This window comes from Lactuca sativa, chromosome 1 (assembly GCF_002870075.4).
Source record: "Lactuca sativa cultivar Salinas chromosome 1, Lsat_Salinas_v11, whole genome shotgun sequence".
In the NCBI taxonomy this organism is placed as follows: Eukaryota; Viridiplantae; Streptophyta; class Magnoliopsida; order Asterales; family Asteraceae; genus Lactuca; species Lactuca sativa.
The window spans coordinates 237,686,194-237,707,124 of record NC_056623.2 but is presented as its reverse complement, the minus strand read 5'-3'; the positions used below and the strand labels follow the sequence as shown (position 1 = coordinate 237,707,124).

Sequence of the window (20,931 nt, the reverse complement as noted above, 5' to 3'; positions counted from 1 at the left end):
CCCTCAAGCACCTCCAAATACAAATGCACAGTCACCTTCGTTTTAGACATTATGTTTCTATGTTGATGAACATCTGCTTCGTCTATAATATTCATAACATACCCATGAACCGGGTGTTGAAATGACAATAATATATTACTATTGAATGTATTATCCTTATTTTTAACCAAATAAAACAATATTCGACGGTCAAATTAGGCGGAAGTAAGTTGTTAAACTTTGGTCTAACGTAGGTGTTAATTCCATTACTCAATTGCCACCCCCCGGTACATAAAATAACAAAACTCATGTTTTCTTTGAAATTTTTTTTCACCCGTACAAATGATGGATTTTTGAAAATAGATCAAAAAAAGAAAATTCTTTAGATCACAAAAAACCGTCGCTAATACCCATCTAACCACCCATTCTATAACATCCCAAAAATACAGGCCAAAAATTTCATTTTTAAATACGTTATTATAAAACCCTCAGTATAATAAAACATCCATAATATCATGTCATGTCAAAAGCAAAGTAGAAATAATCAAAACATGTTATCATAAAACATTATCAGAGTGTAATCCCAAAGATCTCATGTGTGGAAATATAGTGTGATGCGTTGCGATCAAGCCGGCTCCTTTCCTTTGAAAACAAAGTACCTGAAACCAAAACTGAAAACCATAAGCACAAAGCTTAGTGAGTTCCCCCATCATACCACATACCATACAACACACCTACTGCCAAGTATATCTGGGTGTTGGCCTACCCCTTCAGTATCTTTCAATAGGTATCCGGGGACTGTTTTACCCCTATCACTACCACATAATAACATATCATAACATACATAAATATGCTGTCAGGCCTATCTGGGTGCCCGACCTACCCCTTCGGTATCTTTCAACCGGTAACCGGGAGCTAACCTCCCCTTCGGTATCTTTCAACTGGTAACCGAAGACTATTTCACCCATACCACTACCACATAATAACATAACATAAACCTACTACTAGGCATGCATGGGTTCTGACGACCCCTTCGGTATCTTTCAACCGGTATCCGGGGACCATTTTAGCCCTAATACTACTAACACATATAACAGAGCATCCTAACACATAGAGCATATTAGATAGTTGCAAACCAGAAAATTATCACAAAGACAATGATCTCATATGTAACATCTGGGATTCCAAGTATAATATTTTAAGTATTTATTTTGAGATATGTGGAGTGACTCGATGAGTTGGTCCCTCAACTCGTCGAGTAGAGTCGCGGCTGGTGACGTGGATTAATGAGTGGACTCGACGAGTCCGTGAGCCGACTTCCTGAGTCAGCGCTGTTGAAGGAAACCCTAATTTCTTGGGCATGTGGCCTATTTAAAGGCCCTTATAGCCTCCATATCTCCCACCAGTGCCCATACACCCCCTGAGAGAAACCCTAACATCCATAGTGAGAAATAGAGAGAAGGAAGCTTATTTTGGAGTCATTTTCTTTAAAAAAGAGCAAGGTTCTTCAAGGATCAAGGAGGAAAGTTTGGTGGATCCGATTCTTCTTCTTCTCCAGCTTCAGATCTAGGTAAAAAGCTCTTATCTTCCTTGTTGATGGTCTAGATCCCATGATTGTGAGTTTTAGGGCTTGTATTACCTTCTTAATGGGGTTTTGGGTGCATCAAACCCCCTTGTGAGATTGTGCTATAGATCTGGACCTTATGAGATCCAGAGAGTCCGAAAGTGTGAAGCCATGGTTGAGCAACCATGGAGTTTTGAAGCTAGGAAGCATTAATGGAGTTTTGATGGCATATAGAGCAATACATACCATGCATGGACACCAACATCAGACCTTTACATGACTTTTGGGTACTAGGAGGCTAGATTTATGAGCTAGAGTTGCAGATCTGACCTCAATCGATCAAATGAGAGATCCATTCGAGTTAACTCGCCGAGTCTGTGGGATAACTCGACAAGTCGGATCGGGTTTGACTCAGTACCTTTGACCCAGTAATAACTCATTGAGTTGGGGGTGAACTCGACGAGCTGAGTAAAACCAAGGAAGAACTCTGAGATACGAGTGGACTCGGTGAGTCACATGGGTGCACTCAGCGAGTCAGGTCAATTTTGACTGTTGACTCATATTGACTTCTGTTGACTTTATGAGTGGGTCAATTGGGAGCATTTGGGACCATGGAGGGGTAAAATGGTCTTTTACCCATTCCAAGGGTTAGAAAGAGAATAATAGAACTTTAGGTGTAAATGAGTAAAAGATGGATAATAATTGAGATGCTTGTCTAATGTGTTAGGCGGAGGCTAGTTAAGGATTTCCAAGTGCTTGTCTGTTACCTACTAGCTACGAGGTGAGTCTTCTCATTATACCTTACCTAGAGTGGTGACTATGCATGACCAAAGGTTCTTATGTGCTTACATGAGTTACGTGATATTATGTTTCTATTTATGTGATTTGTATATGCTATATCCTGAGCTTACAAAGCTAGGACCGGAAGGTCAACATGGTTGGGACCGGAAGGTCAACAGAGTTAGGATCGGAAGGTCTACAGAGCTAGGACCGGAAGGTCCATTAGATTTGTGGCACCGGAAGGTCCCACTAAGACACACTGACCGAAAGGTCTTATAGAGCTATAGCCTTGAGTGGCTAATTATTTGTGTGTGGTATTTTGGGGAACTCACTAAGCATTCGTGCTTACCGTGTTATGTGTTTATGTGTTTCAAGTAATTATGAGGATCGCAGAAAGGCACCAGCTTGATTGTACACACAAAGAGTTGGAGTTATATGTTTTATGGATCCTGGATTGGTGGAAGTTTGTGACAGGCAACTTCACTTCTGCAGAGCTCACTGTAGTGTCTTGGGAGAGGTTCACTTCTATGTTTCGAGACGAGTATGTTCCCTAGGTGGAGAGGGAACGGTTGGCCTAGGAGTTTCTGTCCCTCAAGCAGAGGACAAAGTCAGTGACAGTGATTATGAGGATGTTTCATGAGAGGGAGGTGTTCTGTCCTGAGCACATGTCTACCGAGCTGGCGCGTATGAGCCGGTATCTGAGCATTCTGAGGAGAGACATCCGCGAGTTCGTGGCGAACTCGACATATCGGTCAATTGCTGAGCTCCACGAAAATGCCCGAAATTGGGAGATCGAGTTGGAGACTCAGGCCAGGGAGGAGGCAAAGTCTCAGGGGAGGGATCGGCGACCGGTACAATCTCAGCCGGCAGCCAAACGGGCGAAGCCCGCTGATTTGAGATCTGGAGGCCAGAAGGGCCGCACTGTGGGAAGTGCGGCGAGGGTCACGAGGGGGTCTGTGGAGTAGGCGCTTGCTACAAGTGTGGCAAGGAGGGGTACATAGCCAAGGATTGCCCAAAGGGGTTCACAGTCTGTTTTCACTGCAACCAGACTGGCCATCGAAAGGCCGAGTACCCACAACTGCTTCAGGGATCAGCATAGGGGTCTGCCCCTGCTGCTACTCGAGCTACAGAGAGTCGGCCAGTGAAGGCCGAGGTACCGAAGGCTTGCGGGAGAGCTTTCCAACTGACAGCAGAGGAGGTCCACGCAGCACCTGATGTCGTGGCTGGTATGTGTTCTTTTATTTATCTTATTTGAGTTATTTTGTGCTTATACTGTGATATGCGTAGGTACTTTTTGTAACGCCCGTAGATCCGGGCTAATCAATTTAGAGATAATAGGGGTCAAAAATGACTTTTTGACAAAATATTATTTAGAATAAATAATCTTAACCAAGATGTATAATATTTATCAAGGATTCCGTACATATAAAGAACGCCAAAATCCGAGTTATAATGAAGAAGTTTTGGCCCGCCGAAGTTTTACGGCAAAACCGGCACGACACCGGGAGACGTAAATAGTGAACTTAAGATGGAGGACTTTTTAGCCTTAGTGATCTAAACGAAAGTCGTAGAATATGTTAAACCGAGAAAATCCATAAAAAGAACGCCCAAATCTGACTTCGTATGAAGAAGTTATGATTTTTCGAAGTTTCGGCTTAGTAGTGCACGACCCGAAACTCGAATTTTAGTTCGAGCGGTTTTTGGCTTACGCGACCTAAATGGGAGTTGAAGATCTCGTTAATAGGAACTAAACGGTAAAAATATAGACGTAAACGGAGTCCGTATGAAGAACTTACGAATTCTTCGCGGTCATTTAACAGTCTAAACGCCTCCTACTGTTAAATTTGAGATCGGTCGAGAATTAGCCGACGGAGTCTAAATGAAAGTTGTAGATCTTATTTTTACCTACGCGTGGATATAAAGAACGTAAAAAATGGAGCTCGTATGCGTGAGTTATGATTTTTCTAAGTTTGAAGGCTGATACGCGATATTGGGTGACGTGGCGCGATCACAACCATTGCTTTCTCTCCAAGGAAAGCCATCAGATGATGACATGTGGCACTGACTCGGCGAGTCAGTGAACCGACTCGGCGAGTCCATCAGGAATTCACCCTATAAATAGAGGTGTCGGGTCTTGCTATTTCCTCACACCTTCAAACCCTTCTTTCTCTCTCTACACTCTCTCTCTAAGCTCCCTAACCCCCCTTAAAGCCTAGGTAAACCCCCTAGCACCCGAAGGAAGCCCCAAGGCTCCCGGAGTCCCGAGAAAAGAGCCTTTCGGCTCAGGAACGCTGCTCCAGCGAAGCCCGGTTTTTGCGAAAAACCCGTCGTAAGTGAGCTACGCCTATGCTATTTTAAATATAGCTTGTAATTAATTATAGTAATGTTATTAGGTCCTTAAAATAATTATTTGGGCTATTATTATGAGTTATATTGAGTGTTATTCAACGCTTATATAATAATAATAATAGCTAGACTATTAATTTGTCGCGGTTATCGTTAGACTAAACCCTAGTGGTATTGGTATTAGGTTTATCGAAGGAAAATTGTTTTGAGAGTATCGAAGCGCTGTCCGAGTGCTGAGTCACCACCTTTCAGGTGAGTGCATGGTCCGCTTCAACTTACACATAGATATGAAGTATTTACTACGTTCTATGTGTGCATATTGTCTGTTTACTTGCTGTCTATGCTCGGTGAAAGATTTTATACATGTTTTAAATGATTTAAACTATATATGTATTTTATATCTATGAAAATGTTGGGGGTAAAACATGGTTAGATATAATAGATGAAATATGAGTTGGGCGATGAGTTGATAGGTGATATAGACCATGAGGTATGTGTGAGAGGTGTACGATGTGAGAAGCCTTTTTCCCAAACGATGTCCCCGTCATTCAGTAGAGTATGGATGACAACCACAGACTATTCTAGACAGTTCAGTGGAACACTAGCAGGCTCGCAACCTGTAGGTGTTGTGAACGATGTGTTCACCCGGTGTACTCTAAACCTTGGTGACCATGCAGACTTGGTGCCTAAACCTTAGTGATCATGCAGACTTGATGCCTAAACTCGGGCGACTACACAGACTTAGTGCCTAAACCCTGGCGACTATGCAGACTTAGTGCCCGTTGTGTAAACCATGGCAACGATGGACTTCGTGCCGATTTCTTGGGATGATCCTTAGGAACGAATGAACGAGGAATAAGCTGATTCTTAGGGTAGATCCTTAAGAATAGAGAATATAATGGGGATGGGTAATGGGGTTTAATTGCTTGATTGTTTAAACATAATAATTATATTATTGTGGGTTGAAAACCTTGTGTACTCACCAGGTTTCCCAACCCGACCCACTCAGTTTATTTATATCACAGGTGTTGATATGAAGTCACATTACACTGAGATATTTAAAGAGATGTAGATCACTAGTGTAAATAAATGTAAGTTCTGTTTATGCTTATGTTTCTGTATTAACGATGACATCCCAAACATTTTAAAATGAATAAAATACGTTTCTTTGAAAATGTTATAATAACGTATTTATCATGTTTTTTGGGAACAAATTTCGCAAGATTTTTATTAAAAGAAGTACTCTGATTTTTATAAAAGCATAAACAAAAATCGGTCTTTTTCTGGCCGTGAAAATGGGGATGTCACACTTTTCTTGTGAATTATGTACCTGTCTTGGTGTTATTTGACTCGGTTGCAAGTTGATCCTTCGTATCTTTAGCATTTAGTCGCCACATCAGTATTCGACGAGAGGCGTTGAGTCGATCTCTGAGAGTCTCCATAGCCGATGAGCATGCAGTGTACCAGTAGTATGAGAGTACCCGGACGTATTGCCGGAGGATTTGCCTGGGATACCTCTGGAGAGACAGGTTGAGTTCTGGATTGACCTGGTCCTTGGTGCGGCTTTGATAGCCAAGGCACCATATCGGTTGGCTCCTCCTGAGATGCAGTAGTTGCCTACGCAGCTGCAAGAGCTTCTAGACAAGGGTTTTATCAGGCCGAGCAGTTTACCATGGGGAGCCCCGATCCTGTTTCTGAAGAAGAAGGACGGGTCGCACCGTTTGTGCATAGATTACCGGGAGCAGAATAAGGTAATGGTGAAGAACCATTACCCACTCCCGAGGATAGATGACTTGTTCGACCAGATCCATTGAGCATATTGGTTTTCGAAGATTGATTTACAGTCCAGATATCACCAAATGCAGGTCAGAGATGATGATGTGCAGAAGACCGGTTTTAGGACCCGCTATGGTCATTATCAGTTTGTGGTGATACCGTTTGGGCTCACCAACTCTCCAACCGCGTTCATGGACCTCATGAACCGCGTATGCAGACCAATGCTGGATCGGTCTGTGATAGTATTCATTTACGACATCTTGGTTTATTCCAAGACTTAGGTTCAGCATGAGGAGCACCTGAGAGAGGTGCTAGAGACCTTGAGGACGGAGACACTTTTCGTAAAGTTCTCCAAGTGCGAGTTCTGGTTGTGCGAGGTGCAGTTTCTGGGACACCTCGTCAACCAGAAGGGTATATTAGTCGATCCGGCCAAGATAGAGGTCGTGATGCAGTGGGAGGTCCCGAAGTCTCCATCCGAGATTCGGAGCTTCCTAGGATTGGCAGGGTATTACAGGAGATTTATCTAGGATTTCTCCAAGATAGCATTTTCGCTGACCCGACTGACCAATAATTCGGTGGTGTTTCGCTGGGCTCCTAAGCACCAGACAACCTTTGAGACACTGAGGCAGCGACTATGCGAGGCGAAGATTCTCACCCTGCCAGAGGGAGTAGATGACTTTGTAGTCTACTGCGACGCTTTGATCACATGTATGGGAGCAGTGTTGATGCAACGGGGGCATGTGATAGCTTATGCCTCAAGACAGTTGAAACCTCACAAGGCTAACTACTCGATGCATGATTTGGAGCCGGGGGCGGTGGTGTTCACCCTCAATATTTGGCGGCATTACCTCTACGGGGTCCAGTGTACTATCCACATGGACCATAAGAGTTTGAAGTACCTCATGGATCAGCCGAATCTGAACATGAGGCAACGTCAGTGGTTAGACGTGGTTAAGGATTACGATTGTGAGATACTTTACTACCCAGGTAAGGCCAACATAGTGAACGACGCCATGCCCCGCAAGGCGGTAGCGGCTCTGATCCGAGATATCTATCTGAGGATGACAGTGATTACTCCACTGCTGGAGCAGATTAGGGAGGCGCATGTTGAGGGCCTGAAGGAGGAGCACCAGAAGTGCGAGAGGATAGTGGGACGGGTAGCTTCATTTGATTACGATAGCCAAGGATTGTTGACCCTGCATGGGAGGGTCTGGGTACCATACTGGGGCGGAGTACGACATGTGTTGATGGATGAGGCCCACAAGTCTCGGTTCTCCATCCATCCAGGGGCGACGAAGATGTATAGAGATCTTCGACTCGATTACTGGTGGCCCTGCATTAAATGGGACGTAGCATGGTACGTGGAGAGATGCCTTACCTGCAGGAAGGTTAAGGCAGAGCACCAGAGGCCTCACGGAAAGATGCAACCGTTAGACATTCCCGTGTGGAAATGGGAGGACATCACTATGGATTTCATTGCTAAGCTTCCAAGGACCGCACGTGGGGTCAATTCGACATGGGTCATCGTGGATCGGTTAACCAAGAGCGGCCATTTTATACCGATCTAGGAGAGCATCTCCGCCGAGAAGTTAGCTGAGATTTATGTGCAAGAGGTAATGGCACGTCATGGAGTGCCTATCTCGGTGGTGTCAGACCGAGATGTCCGGTTTACTTGTAGGTTTTGGAAGCGGTTTCATGACAAGATGGGTACTCATCTCCATTTCATCACCGCTTTCCACCCTCATACGGACGGGAAGAGCGAGAGGATGATTCAGACTCTCGAGGAGATGCTTCAAGCATGTGTGCTAGATTTCTGTGGCAGTTGGGATATGTAACTTCCATTAGCGGAATTTTCATATAACAACAACTATCACTCCAGTATAAACCGACCTCCCTTCGAGATGCTCTACAAGAGGAAGTATAGGACCCCGGTCTATTGGGGTGAGGTCGGTCAGAGAGTCACGGGGAGTACGGAGGTAGTACTCAATACCACAGAGAAGATTTAGCAAGTCCAGAGCAAGCTCCAGACTGCTCAGAGTCTGCAGAAGAGTTACGCCGACAAGCGGCGTTCAGACTTGGAGTTTCAGGTGGGTGATATGGTCCTCCTGAAAGTGTCACCCTGGAAGGGTGTTATTAGGTTTCGAAAGCGGGGCAAGCTGGGCCCTAGGTTCATTGGTCCATTTAGGGTTTTGGCCCAGGTGTTTCGGGTTGCTTATCGGTTACATCTCCCAGTAGAGCTCAGCCAGATCCACAACACGTTCCATGTTTCCCAGTTGCGGAAGTGCTTAGTGGATGATTCAGCAGTGGTGCCCCTTGAGAACATTCAGGATGACGATATCCTGAACTACATCGAGAGTCCCGTGGCAATTTTGTTTTTTGATTTTTAACTTCTTCGGTTCTGGTTCGGGATACTTTTACTCCACTTCTAATGCTTCTAGGAACTCAGAGATTGCCTCTTCTTCAGTCTCAATCAGCATAACATGGGATTGAGCATTCTTTTTGGGAAATAGTGAGGATATTTTGTTGCTCACCAAAGTAGTTAGTTGACCAACTTGGACTTCTAGATTATGGATTGAAGCTTCATGATTTCTTAATGAGGCTTGCTGGTCAATCATCAGTTTGTGTTGTTCTTTCATTATGTTCATGTGTTCCTTTAGCACTGCATCGGTATCATCATGCCTTTTATCTTAAGCTTCCACAAATCGGGTCAAGATGTTTTCAAAGTCTACTTTCTTCTCGGCTGGCGGTTGTTCTTTTTGGTAGAAGCCTCAGCCTGTCTGCTTATATTTCTCTTCTTTTTGCTTCTTATACTCATCGTAAGGTAGCCACTCTTTCTTTGGTTTCCTCTAGTCTTCATCATACTTGTCCCCACTCGAGTACCAAACTTGAGCCTTCTTGTTCCCATATTCATCCAAATGGTAATCTTTAGTCAAGTGTGGACCATTACATCGTTCACAACCAACTCTAATTGCATGAATTGACTGGTCCATTTGGGTCAGCCTTTGGTCCATATTATTTAGCATTGCCATCATAGCAACCATTTCTTAAGAATGTGCACTCCCAACTCCTTTTACGCCTTTATTCCTTGGATTGTGGTATTCATGAGAATGCTTTGCAAATTCTTCAACTAATTCCTTGACTTCGCCCAGATTTTTCTTTGTAAGTGGTCCTTAAGAATCAATGTGTTGCCTTGTCATTACATTGACCCCATCATAGAATATAGACACTTCTTGTTGAATGTTAAGGTCATGTTGATGACAATTCCTTAACAACCCTTTGTAGCGCTCCCATGCTTCGTAAAGTGACTCCCCCGGGTTTTGCTCAAAATTAGCTATTGCCTTCTTGAGTTTAGCTATCTTGGATGGTGGGAAAAATTGGACCAAAAATTGGTCACACATTTCAGCCTAAGTAGTGATTGTACCAGGTGGTAGTGCTTTTAACCAATCCTTCGCAACTCCCTTAAAAGTAATGGGAAGCATCCTTAGCAAGACGGTATCTCTATTAACATTCGGGACATTAAAGTAGTCAGTAATGTCGTTGACTTCATCTAAGTGCTTAAACGTATCCTCATGATCTTTTCCATAGAATGGGATATCCTTCAGTGGAGAAAGGATGTATCCTTTCAGCTCGAATGTGGCAGTGGCAGGAATGGCAGATTGTACTAAACCTGGACCAACATCATCTCGAATTCTCTTTCTGTAAGCTCCCATGGACATTTCTTCAATGTTTGCCATCTCGTTCCTTGGCTCGTTCTTGGGTTCACTCGTATATAATTCAAATTTAGGCTCGGTATCGTATTCGGATTCGGTTTGGACAGGTATTTGATCTAAGTTTTCAACCTTGATCTTGTTCTTTGAAGATAAACTCGACTCTTCCATTTTCTTCCCAGACTTCTTTGAGAACACTGACTTGAATTGTTGTAAAGGTGTCTTCTTTGATGTTTGATCTTCTTTCACGTTCTTATCCTTCTTTTTGTGAAGGGCTGACTCTGGATCTTCAAGTGATGGTACCAAAGGTGTGTTAGAGCCTCTGGTCATGAACTCGTGAAATAAAACAAAAAAATAAAAACGTAAAATTGTACTAAGAAAGTCAAACTAAAATAAAATCAAAACAAAGAAAACGAGAACTACTGAATTCACGTCGTGAGCTTAAGGCTCACGTCGTGAATAAGGAACTAGAACAAAAACTAAAGCTGGAAAAGTAACTTTTTGCAGGTTTGTACCCCCCAAAAAAAATCGATCAATCTAAAGCAAATAAATAAGTAATTAACTAAGCCGTTCCCCGGCAACGGCGCCAAAAACTTGATGCGTGCAATAACCTACACCTAATTTTATATTTATAACCTAACTAACTCAACTAACTAAATTGCACCTAGGCAGTGTACCTAGTCAAATTGTAGAATAGTTTGGGTAAGTCGGGTGTCGATCACAGGGAACGGATTTGACTAATTTATTTATCTACTACTAAGTTAACCTAATTATTAACAAAGAAGGTTTTTTTTTATCTAATTTTGCAAGTTTAGATGAACTTAATTCTTTAACACAAACTCAATCAATAAACTAAACACTTCTGTTAGTTCGAATCCACTTTCACTCAATGGTTATACATTAGTTATGACTATTACTGTTGGTTACCAATTAATAAAGTCTTAGCAATTTAGTTCTAAATCTACTAATCATTAATCAATTCATGTAATTCTATGTATGGTCACACAATAGTTAACACATAATCAATTATTAAATGAGATTGGAGCTACGTAAGATTGATTTGATAAACACACACTATGGTCATAATCATGAATTCTCTAGCACAGCTTGTCACACCCCAAAACCACGAACGGTGGAAACGTTCAGGGGTGGAGGACGTCATGTACATTATCACAACAGTGTAATAAAATAAACAAGCAACAACATCATCCATTGCATTATAAGTAAAGTTTTAATACATGTGTGTTCTTTCATTGTAGTAAGACACCAAAAAAATACAATCAAAATAAAAGACGAGACTTGTCTGCTCCGTCTTCTCAAAACCTGGCCATCGTACCTATGTACTGTTGACCTGAGAATACAAGTTATTTTGAAAGAGAGTATCAGCTTTAAAGCTGGTGAATTCATAAGTATTTAAGTGTCATTGTCTTGCTTTGAAAAGCTGTTTTAAAAGTCATGCAAACCTTTAAATGAAAATGATGATATAAGTATGAAAAGCCTAGAAAATCCCTTATTTTCTATCAGTTTGAGATGTAGTCTTCTACTAAGACCCGAATGTTTTGTAAGTAAAATGATAGTTTTTCCTTCAATTGATTAGTACTAAAGTACTTAATCTAACTCATCATTTATGTGAAAGTATCACAAAATAAAGTAAACAGGAAAATGTACTACTGTAAGTGTTGTCACTTGGTACTAGGACTAACACAACATCGCATTAAGCGAAATATGTAACCTAATGAACATCCGAAGATTGTCCAAAAAACGTAATAATGTAAGTGTCATCGCTGGGTACTAGGAGTAACACAACATCGCATTAAGCGAAATATGTAACCTAATGAACATCTGAAGATTGTCCAGAAAAAGTAATAATGTAAGTGTCATCGCTGGGTACTAGGAGTAACACAACATTGCAATATGCAAAAAATATAACCTTATGAACAATCGAAGATTGTCCACTTGTCCTCTGTAGCAGCAGCAGGTGGGTGGAGGGGTTAGCCCCGGTTATCGATCTACCTAGTATAAGTAGTAACCTTAGACCTCCGTAAATGGTCATCGACCACTGGTGCTAATCAGTGGGGTTCAGAATGGTAAGTCCCGCCGAGATATCCCATTGAACCGGGATAGGAAAGATAATTTACACAGAAAGTACTAATAAATCATCCTCGTAGTTCTAAGTACAAGTATCCAGGTAAGTGAATACAGGATAGTGCACCTATGGAAAAGTGTTCCTGTATGGCATTCATGTAAGTGTGTTCATGAAACAGGTAAGTATATGTAAACATATTCATGTATCAGGTAAGCATATGTATGTGTAATCATGTATCAGGTAATGTACTAGTATAGACTCATGCATGAACTGACTCTGGTGTGTTTCCTTGTAATAGGAATAATGTTTGATATCTTCAAATTATCCCTATGATAACTTATGGAAATGTAATTGATTGATCAAGTAGGTTTATACACTCTTACTACTCAATGGTGTGGGAAACTGAATGAAAGGTGTAAACTATAACATCAATACATATATAAGAATATAAGTGTATATGCATAGTTTAGTTCAAGAATGTAAAATGGTTTTGTAAGACATCTTATGGGTTTTGAACAATATTTAACAATGACTTGATGTCATTTTAATAAACATTTCAAAAGTAAAACATTTGATAACAATTTATTTTTAAGATTTAAAACCATTTCATGCATCACATTTTGTAGTATGTGAAATCTGTTAAATGACAAACACAGTTATAAAATACATATCAATGATTTAATAACATGTTTGTTTCTACTTGTATTCCCCCCTTTTAAAGCATTAAAATCATTTAAAACATTGATTAGGGGTATGAACTCACCTGTAGATGGTGATTGGGATGAACTGAACGGTATAGGATTGCTAGGTGTCAAGTGAGGAATTGTACACACACTACGATCCTAATGAACATATAATCACACATATATGCACTCAATTAGTCTCAAATTATTAATTGATAATGTTAAGACATCCTAGACATGATAAACACTTTATATAAGTGTTTTAAGCCCTAAGGATTGCATCTAAGCTATTGTGGGACAAGGCACTTGTGTTTAGGATTCCAAAGGACCCCATATATGAGTTTACTCCTCATATACCAACACACATGGAGTTTACGGTTGTAAACTCTTGAGTTTATGGCCGTAAACTCCCAACCATGGGTGTATTGTGTGTTTTGAAGTTCCAAATGACTCCTAAAATTATTCCAACTTGGTGGTTAAATTCTTGGAAGGGTTTAAGGCATAGAAACACTCCTTAGAGGAGTTTACGGCCCTAAGGCCATTTCCTTTGTATTTTATGGTTGTAAACTCCCTTGGAATGTTGTTTTTGTTGTTTTCAAGCCTCATGCACAAGTGGTATAGGTTATAGGCTTTCATTCCAAGCATATGAAGACTCTTGACACACTTTGGTGCCCCTTTAATGAGTTTACGGCCCATGAACCATGTCATGGCCGTAAACTCAATTTGCAAGGTGATTCTTATGTGTTTAAGGCCCTTGATTTATTGGGAACAAGTCTAGTTAAAAGTCCAAGGCTTTAGGTGCCTTAAAAGCACCATTTTGAGCTTGAATTTGGAGTTCACGGCCTAAGATACTCTTGGGCCGTAAACTCCCAAACTTGCTTGATTTCATGTCCCTAATACACTCTTATACAAGTCCAAGGCAGTAGCATAACACAAGGGTCGGTCTAGGCTTTGTTTCGGGAGTTTACCGCCCAAGAACACCTTGGGGAGTAAACTCCTAAATCTAGTGATTTAGCCTTCTAAATCATGTTATTAACACATATTAAGCTTTCTAACACTAGTAGAAAGAGGTAATCATGATTTGGGATAAAAACCTGAAGATCCGTGAGAGAGAAACTGGCTTTTCTCTAGTTGGAAATGCGAATAATGAATGAATTTGGTTCAGAATTCTATTTATAGTCCTGAGATATTTTTGGCAGAAAATATTTTTATTCCTGAAATGATCTCTAATATAATAGAGTGTTGGAATAACAGTGTTGCACAAAACCCTAGTGCACCCACTCTCCTGATATTTCCTGAAGTGTAAACCCTGAATTACTCAAACTTACACGAAAAAGTCTGAAAATTAACTGTGACTGCTATAACTTCTATTGAAGTGATATAGTTTGTACAGAATGGAAATTTCGGGTTGTCACGTCATCCCCCCGTTAGAAGGAATTTCATCCCGAAATTAGAATTTAAGCAATTAAGAAGTTACAAATGCTAAGCGAAAAGGTGAGGGTATTTCAGTTTCATCTGATCCTCACGTTCCCAAGTGAATTCCGATCCACGCTTTGCGTTCCAGCGCACCTTCACTATCGGGATACGACTCTGCTTTGTTTGCTTGACCTCTCGGTCCATTATCTCTACTGGTTCCTCCATGAAGTTGAGGCTCTCGTTGATCTCTATCTCGTCGAGTGGAATAACAAGAGTCTCGTCGGACAGACACTTTTTCAAGTTCGAGACGTGGAAGGTAGGATGTACGTTACTGAGTTCTTGCAGTAGATTGAGTTTGTAAGCCATAGGGCCGATTCTTGCAAGAATCTCGAAGGGCCCTATGTATCTTGGATTAAGCTTCCCATGCTTCCCAAAGCATATCAAGCCCTTCCAGGGTAAGACCTTCAGTAGGACTCGGTCGCCCACCTGGAATTCCAATGGTTTCCTACGCTTGTCAGCGTCGCTTTTCTGTCGGTCTCTAGAGGCTTTCAGTCGTTCACGAATTTGAACGATCTTCTCTGTCGTTTCCCGAATGATCTCCGGACCCGTGAGAGTGCTTTTGGGAACTCGTCCCTTAGCTAACTGGGTATCACCCACTTCATTCCAGCACAGAGGGGATCTGCACTTTCGGCCATAGAGGGCCTCGAATGGAGCTGCCTTGATGCTCGTATGATAACTGTTGTTGTAGGAAAATTCAACAAGGGGTAAATGGGTATCCCAAGCTTTTCCAAAGTCAATCACACAGGCATGCAACACATCTTCTAAGGTTTGGATAGTTCTCTCGCTTTGCCCGTCGGTCTGTGGGTGGTAGGCTGTACTCATGTCCAGCCTAGTTCCTAGGGAACTTTGTAATGACTGCCAGAACCTCAAAGTGAATCTACTATCTCGGTCCGAGATGATAGACAAAGGAACATCGTGCAGCCTTACAATCTCCCTAATGTAAGTTCTGGTAAGTTTCTCCATCTTGTCTGTTTCTTTGATCGGTAGGAAGTGTGCAGACTTGGTCAGTCTATCGACGATGACCCATATGGAATCAAGTCCGCCCGTCATCTTGGGCAACTTGGTTATGAAGTCCATAGTGATCCGCTCCCACTTCCATTCTGGTATCTCCGGTTGTTGTAGAAGACCGGAGGGTTTCTGGTATTCGACCTTGACCTTTACACAAGTAAGGCATTTACTCACGAAGGTGGCAATATCTGCTTTCATGTTAGGCCACCAGTATAACTTTTCAAGATCCAGATACATCTTATCTGAACCCGGGTGGACGGAATAACGGGTGTTGTGAGCTTCAGTCATTACCAAGTCTCTGAAGCCACCGTGTTTCGGTGTCCAGATCCGATCCATGAGGTATAAGGCTCCACCACCCTTGGCTTCTAAGTTCTTATCCATCCCTCTAAGGGATTCACCAGTCACGTTTTCAGGTTTCAAAGCGTCGAGCTGAGCCTCCTTTATTTGCGTGGACAAGTGTGAATGGATAGTTAGAGTCAAAGATTTGACTCTACGACCAGTATATTCTTTCCGACTTAGGGCGTCGGCTACTACATTGGCTTTACCCAAATGATAACGAATTTCGCACTCGTAATCACTAAGTAGCTCGACCCACCGTCGTTGTCTCATGTTGAGCTCTTTCTGGTCAAAAATGTGTTGTAGACTCTTATGGTCTGTAAAGATCGTGCTTTTTGTACCGTACAGGTAATGTCGCCAGATCTTCAGAGCAAACACAACTGCTCCTAGTTCAAGATCGTGGGTTGTGTAGTTAACCTCATGTGTCTTCAGCTGTCTCGAGGCATAGGCTATGACTTTACCTCGCTGCATCAGAACACATCCGAGCCCTTGGTTTGATGCGTCACAATAGACCACGAAGTCTTCTATCCCTTCGGGGAGGGACAGTATTGGTGCGGTGCACAAGGCTCGTTTGAGCGTTTGGAACGCTCTTTCTTGTTTCTCTTCCCAGTCAAAGGTTATGCCCTTCTGGGTCAGTGTCGTAAGAGGTTTTGATATGCGGGAGAAGTTCTGAATGGACCTGCGATAGTAGCCAGCTAGACCTAGAAATTGACGAATTTCCGTAGGTGTCTTTGGTGCTGACCAGTTCTCGATGGCCTTAATTTTGGAAGGGTCCACGTGTATACCTTCTTTTCTAATAACATGGCCCAAAAATTCGACTCGTCGAATCCAAAATTCGCACTTGGAGAACTTCGCGTAGAGCTTCTCCGATCGCAATGTTTCTAAGATTTTACGGAGATGTTGGCTATGATCCCCCTTACTTCGAGAGTAGATGAGTATGTCATCAATGATGACGATGACGAATTGATCCAAGTAAGGACGACACACCCTATTCATCAAATCCATGAATACTGTGGGCGCTTTAGTTAATCCGAATGGCATCACTACGAACTCGTAGTGTCCATAACGAGTTCGGAAGGCTGTCTTGGGAACATCCTCCTCTAACACTCGTAGTTGGTGATATCCGGATCGTAGATCTATCTTCGAGAAGTAGTTGGCTCCTTGAAGTTGATCAAACAAATCGTCAATACGGGGCAAAGGATAACGATTTTTAATGGTAAGTTTGTTGAGTTCTCTATAGTCGATGCACATGCGAAACGATTCATCTTTCTTCTTGACGAACATGACCGGTGCTCCCCATGGTGAGAAGCTTGGTCGAATGAATCCCTTCTTGAGAAGCTCGTTAATTTGACTGGAAAGTTCCTGTATTTCAGCCGGTGCCAGACGATCAGGAGATTTGGCTACTGGGATAGCTCCTGGCACTAAGTCGATTCTGAACTCGACTTGGCGTTGCGGTGGTAAACCAGGAAGTTCTTCTGGGAAGATGTCGGGAAAGTCATGTACTTCAGGGATGTTCTGAATGTTTTTTGTTTCTTGATTTGTATCAACGACGTGTGCGAGGAATGCATGGTACTCCTTCCGCAAGCACTTCTGGGCTTGAATGCACGAGATGATGCGAAGGCTCGTACTAGGTTTGTCGCCGTAGATAATTAAGGTTTCATTGTTAGGAAGGTTAAGACAAACTGCTTTTTCGAAGCACATAATGTCGGCATGAAGAAGACTCAACCAATCCATACTGATGATAACGTCGAAACATTTAATTGGGACTGGCATGAGATCTATCTTGAAAGTATGGCCATCTAAAGTTAAGGTACAACCTACGTAGGGTTTACTCAGAAATCAGGACTTAATTTTTGGTAGGGTTTACTCATGAACCATTTCTAAGAACAATCAAGTAACATGCTATGGATTAATAACAAATTTGGGCAAATTTTCGACATCTAAGCATATGAAAAACCCTAGCCCCTAAATCCACAAATTAGTGAAAATTAACCAAAAGAAATAAGCGATATTTACCTTTGTGAAGAAGATTATGTAAGAAAAAGGATTAAATTAAGTAAATCTAGGCCAAAATCGGGAGGGGGACCAAAGAACAATCTTCACTTCGTGTGGTTGTGAAAGTGGTTTGGTCAAAAAGGATTCTGAATTGTTTAAGTTGTGGTCATGTGTTCTTTCTGGATTCACGTCGTGAATACTTACGAACTCACGTCGTGAGTTTTTGTGGGCTAACATGGTTAGGCCATTTAATTACACAATAATGGGCTAACGTATTCAATTGTTTAAAATGTCCCACCCCGTATGTTTTATGGGCTCACGAGGTGAATAGTATCGAACTCACTTCGTGAGTTATGTCTAAAAAAATCAAGCCTAATTGATAATTCTTTTTAATTGCTACTTAATTTAGGAACCCCACACTCAACTTTTACCACTTAATTTAGATGATTAGATGATTAAATATCTAAAAAAAACAAAATATGCAAAAACTAAACTAAAGACATAAAGGAAAGAAAATTCAAACCGAACTCGGGTTGCCTCCCGAGAAGCGCTTCTTTTTCTTGGAGTCATGAGGCCGACTCCGTGCCTCCTACGTCGAGCTATTAGAGGAGTCCACCACCTGCTCCTTCTGTTCTTTCCATCGCCTCTTGTACGCCTGAACTCATCTAATGTACGCCTTCTTTGAATTTTTCATTTTTAGTTTTTACTTCATCTATGTTGAGTTTACGTTTGATCCCTTTGGTCTTTAATTTTTCATTATTCTTATTAAGCTCCATAGTAATCTTTTCTTCCTTTACCACTGGACCTGTCTCCTTGGAAATAGCCTCGTCTTCATCACTCAACAAATCATCGCTTTCCTCACTCATCAAAGTTGTTGGTTTTGAGTAGGTAATAACTTCAACGAAGAACGGGATGGATGCTCTTGGTTTTGTTCGTTTGACTTGTTGAATTGTTTTGATTATCTTCCATAAGCTTCTTTAATTCTTCAAGTTTATTTTCTTCATCAATGTTGAAAACCTCTTCTTGAACATCACTCCCTTAGAAACCATCTTCTATTCCAAAAATTTCCTTCTCATCTCCAATTCTCAAAGTGAGCTTGGATTTGCGTATATCAACCAAAGCCCTAGCAGTATTTAGTAACGGGCGACCAAGAATAATCGGAACATCGGGATCTTCTTTCATATCTAAAACCACAAAATCTATTGGAAAAACGAATTTCCTAATTTTTACTAGAATATCTTCCACAATTCCCTGGGGTTGTGTCACTGAACGGTTTGCCATATGAATATTCATCTTTGTAGCCTTCAACTTCTTTTTCAACTTTTGATAAAATGAAAAAGGCATCAAATTTATGCTAGCCCCAGAATCGGCTAAAGCAAAAATCTTCATATTATTCCCAAACTCACATGGAAGAGTGAGGCCTCCAGGATCCCCCATCTTCTTAGGTATTTCTCCCAATACAACTTTTGAGTTTTGCTCACTTAGAATCACCTTAGAATTCTTCTTTAGTTGCTGACGAGTGTCTATCAAGTCTTGTAAAAACTTTGCATATTCGGGAATTTTGGATAATGACTCGACAAAAGGAGTATTAATCGGGATACCCCTCACATGCTTAATAAACTCCAAATATTCTCTTTCCAGTTGACTAAGAGCAGCTTGGGAAGGAAACGGGAAAGGCGGACAATAAGCCGGAACGGATTTTGAAGGATTTCGTTCAGACCATGCCCACGACGTGAGCATAGATGGTTCACGTCGTGAGCCCGCTAATTCAGCAGAATTTAGTTTTTCGATTTTTAACTTCTTTGATTCTGGTTCAGGCTGCTTTTGCTCCACTTCTAATGCTTCTAGGAACTCAGAGATTGCCTCTTCTTCGGTCTCAATCATCATAACATGGGATTGAGCATTATTTTCGGGAAATTATGAGGATATTTTGTTGCTCACTAAAGTAGTTAGTAGACCAACTTGGACTTCTAGATTATGGATTGATGTTTGATGATTTCTTAATGAGGCTTGCTGGTCAATCATCATTTTGTGTTGTTCTTTCATCATGTTCATGTGTTCCTTTAGCACTGCATCGGTATCATCATGCCTTTTATCTAAAGCTTCCATAAATCGGGTCAAGATGTTTTCAAGTCTACTTTCTTCTTGGCTGGCGGTTGTTCTTTTTGGTAGAAGCCTCGGCATGTCTGCTTATATTTCTCTTCTTTTTGCTTCTTATACTCATCGTAAGGTAGCCACTCTTTCTTTGGTTTCCTCCAGTCTTCATCATACTTGTCCCCACTCGAGTAGCAAACTTGAGTCTTCTTGTTCCCATATTCATCCGAATGGCAATCTTTAGTCAAGTCTGGACCATTACATCGTTCACAACCAACTCTAATTGCATGAAATGACTGGTCCATTTGGGTCAGTCTTTGGCCCATATTATTTAGCATTGCCATCATTGCAGCCATTTCTTCAGAATGTGCACTCCCAACTCCTTTTACGCCTTCATTCCTTGGATTGTGGTATTCACGAGAATGCTTTGCAAATTCTTCAACTAATTCCTTGACTTCTCCCGGATTTTTCTTTGTAAGTGGTCCTTGAGAATCAATGAGTTGCCTTGTCATTACATTGACCCCATCATAGAATATAGACACTTCTTGTTGAATGTTAAGGTCATGTTGAGGACAATTCCTTAACAACCCTTTATAACGCGCCCATGCTTCGTAAGGTGACTCCCCCGGGTTTTGCTCAAAATTGGCTATTGCCTTCTTGAGTTTAGCTATCTTGGATGGTGGACAAAATTGGCCCAAAAACTGGTCACGCATTTGAGCCCAAGAAGTGATTGTACCAGGTGGTAGTGCTTTTAACCAATCCTTCATAGCTCCTTTAAAAGTAATGGGAAGCATCCTTAGCAAGACGGTATCCCTATTAACATTTGGGAGATTAAAGTAGTCAGCAATGTTGTTGACTTCATCTAAGTGCTTAAACGCATCCTCATGATCTTTTCCATAGAATAGGATATCCTTCATAGCAGAAAGGATATGTCCTTTCAGCTCGAATGTGGTAGTGGCAGGAATGGCAGGTTGTACTAAACCTGGACCAACATCATCTCGAATTCTTTTTCTGTAAGCTCCCATGGACATTTCTTCAATGTTCGCCATCTCGTTCATTGGGTCGTTCTTGGGTTCAATCGTATGTAATTCAAATTCAGGC

At 41.6% G+C, this 20,931-nt stretch overlaps 2 non-coding genes across 2 annotated transcripts; both read left to right on the top strand.

The window, feature by feature from the left end:
* Positions 1 to 9,688: 9,688 nt before the first annotated feature.
* Positions 9,689 to 9,795, top strand: LOC111897397 (small nucleolar RNA R71). Its single transcript, XR_002852245.1, has one exon. It is a non-coding gene; the product is annotated as a small nucleolar RNA R71 (small nucleolar RNA).
* A 10,593-nt stretch (positions 9,796 to 20,388) lies between these two features.
* On the top strand, positions 20,389 to 20,495 carry LOC111897398 (small nucleolar RNA R71). Its single transcript, XR_002852246.1, has one exon. It is a non-coding gene; the product is annotated as a small nucleolar RNA R71 (small nucleolar RNA).
* The last annotated feature ends 436 nt before the right edge of the window (positions 20,496 to 20,931 follow it).